The sequence below is a fragment of the Cynocephalus volans genome, chromosome 5 (genome assembly GCF_027409185.1).
Source record: "Cynocephalus volans isolate mCynVol1 chromosome 5, mCynVol1.pri, whole genome shotgun sequence".
Lineage (NCBI taxonomy): Eukaryota > Metazoa > Chordata > Mammalia > Dermoptera > Cynocephalidae > Cynocephalus > Cynocephalus volans.
In genome coordinates, this window is record NC_084464.1 from 42,608,257 (window position 1) to 42,611,067 (window position 2,811).

Consider the following 2,811-nt stretch of genomic DNA (forward strand, 5'->3'; position numbering starts at 1 on the left):
CATCACCAAACTTCCCTTGCACTGCCAGCCTACAAGTACAACAAAGCAAAATATACCTCTGGAATTATTTTTCTTTGGTGGCTGGCTGGTATGGGAATCTGAACCCGTGACCTTCGTGTTATAAGGCTGAGCTCTAACCAACTGCACTAACCCACCAGCTACCCTCTGGGATCCTTTTAAGATTGCTCAAGGCTCAGCCTGAAAGATATGTCATGATTTTATGTTTTTGATGGATTCACAGCAAGTTTTAGCAGTTGTCATTTTATATTCAGATTATAGAGCCAAATCTAATCTCTAGATTTCTATGTATCAACTGTCAATGTTTGGGAACTGGCCATAATTAAGAGCCCCGTAAGGTCAGGACTTTGAAATGGGCTTTGAAATAGATTTCCCATCATCCAGACCATTATCTCAGGGTTGATTATGATTTGCCACAGCATCCGACCTTGTGTACTGAGAGGTACACAAGGTCTCTTCAAAGCCACCTAGGGGCTGGCCTGTGGCTCACTCGGTAGAGTACGGTGCTGATAACACCAAGGCCCCGGGTTCGGATCCCATATACGGATGGCCGGTTCGCTCACTGGCTGAGTGTGGTGCTGACAACACCAAGTCAAGGGTTAAGATCCCCTTACCAGTCATCTTTTAAAAAAAAAAAAAAAAAGCCACCTAATCCACAAGGATTTCTCTTAGTAAAAGCAGGTGTAAAGTTGTTACAAAGTGGTGATGGTATATGTGACTTTCCAGAGTCTGTGTTTGCTGAGGTAACTGATCCTGGAGTCTGTTTTCTCTTTTGATGATACGGAGGCTCCATTGTGATTCCACTGTGGACCCACACTCATCCACGATGCAGCAAATCAGGGGCTAGCGAGTTAGCTCAGTTGGTTACAGCACGGTGTTACAACACCAGGGTCAAGGGTTCCTACACCCTAAGTAAGGGATTTATCTTTATATCAAATTTCCATATAGCTCAGGTAGGGTGAATTGAAAAATTCTTGTTTTTAGTCTTTCAGTCGCTGTGCACACCCTCATAGCTTTTTTCATATCTTAGTCCTACTCAAAGATTTAAGTGACTGCTGCCCAGATATAACTTATTCCTGAGCTCCTCACATCCTTCAAATCCAATCCACCTTTCCACCTTGGGAACACACTCCTGCTAGGCCAGTCTACTCATCGTTCCCTGCTCATGCCATAATCCTCTCTCCTTCTGTACCTTTGCTCTTTCTTTTTTTTTAATAAAGGAAAGAGGTTTATTTGGTTTCGATTCTGGGACAGCTGCATCTGGCACGGGCCTCAGGCTGCTTCTACTCATGGCGGAAAGTGGCAGCCAGCAGGTACAAGCAGATCACATGGCGAGAGGAAGCAAGAGTGAGAGAGGAGGTGCCAGGGCCTTTTCAAGCAACGAGCTCTCGTGGGAACTATTAGAGCAAGAACTCACTCATTAATCCCCCCTCCCCCAGGGAGAGCATTAATCCATTCATGAGGGATCCGCCCCCATGACTCAATCAGTTTCCAACACTGCCACATTGGAGATCAGATTTCCACCTGAGTTTTGGAGGGGCAACACATCCAAACTCCATCATTCCGCCCCTGGCCCCCCAAAACTCATGTTCCTCTCACATACAAAATGCAATCATTCCATCCCAAAAGTCCCCAAAGTGTTAGCTTGCTCCAGCACCAACTTAAAAGTCCAAAGTCCAAAGTCTCATCTGAGACCAAAAGCAAAAGTCCTTCCAGCTTTGAACCTGTAAAATTCAAAACCAAATTTATCTACTGCCAAGACACAATGGTGAAACAGGCATTGGGTACATGTTCCCACTCCAAAAGGGAGGAATAGGCCAGAAGAAAGGAGAAACAGGTCCCAAACAAGTCCGAAACCCAGCAGGGCACACATTATGTTTTAAACCTCCAAAATAATCTTCTTTGACTCCAAGTCCTGCATCCTGGGCACAATTGGGCATCTGGGCCCCCAAAGCATCAGGCAGCCTCATTCCCACAGCTCTGCCAGGTGCAGCCTAGTGGGCTGTGCTAGTGCCTGTGACTTTTCCAGGCCTGTATTGCACGTTACCAGTGGCCCTGCAGTTCTGGGGTCCTGGCAGCAGCCCCGCTGCATTGGCTCTACTAGACATTTCCCTGGGGGGACTCTCTGTGCGGGCTCCAACCCCACTTTTCTGCTCAGTGTTGCTCTAGTAGATGACCTTCATGGTGGCTCCACCCCTGCGGCAGGTCTCTGCCTGGGCTTCCAGGCTTTTCCATACATCCTCTGGAATCTGAGTGGAGGCTGCCATGACTCCACTGTTCTCACGTCCTACCAACCTGCAGACTTAACACAATGTGGACGCCACCGAGGTCTCGGGCCTCTACTCTCCAGGGCTGCTGCACGAACCACACTTGGGGCCGCTCCAGCAGGAGCAGCTGGAATGCAGGGAGCAGGTTCCTGAGGGCAGCTGTGCCCCAGGTCTGCCCTCTGGGACAACTCAGTCCTTCCAAGCCTCAGGGCCTGTGATGGGTGGGGCACCCTTCCAGACTTCTCAAATACCTGCAGGGCATTTTTTCCCTTGTCCTGGTTCTTAGCATCTGGCTGCCTCATCACCAAGATAATGTCTTTAGCAACCAGTTTATCTGCTTCACCCTTGCATTGTTCTCCGACTCTCTGCTTCTTTACTTCATGGCCAGGCTGCAAAGTTTCCAAATCTTTATGCTCTGCTTCCATTTTAAATTCTGGCTTTACATCGTGCCTTTGCCGCCGTAACTCAGAGTAGGCTGTTAGAAGTAGCCATGCAGTGTCCTGAATGCTTTGCTGCTTAGAAATTT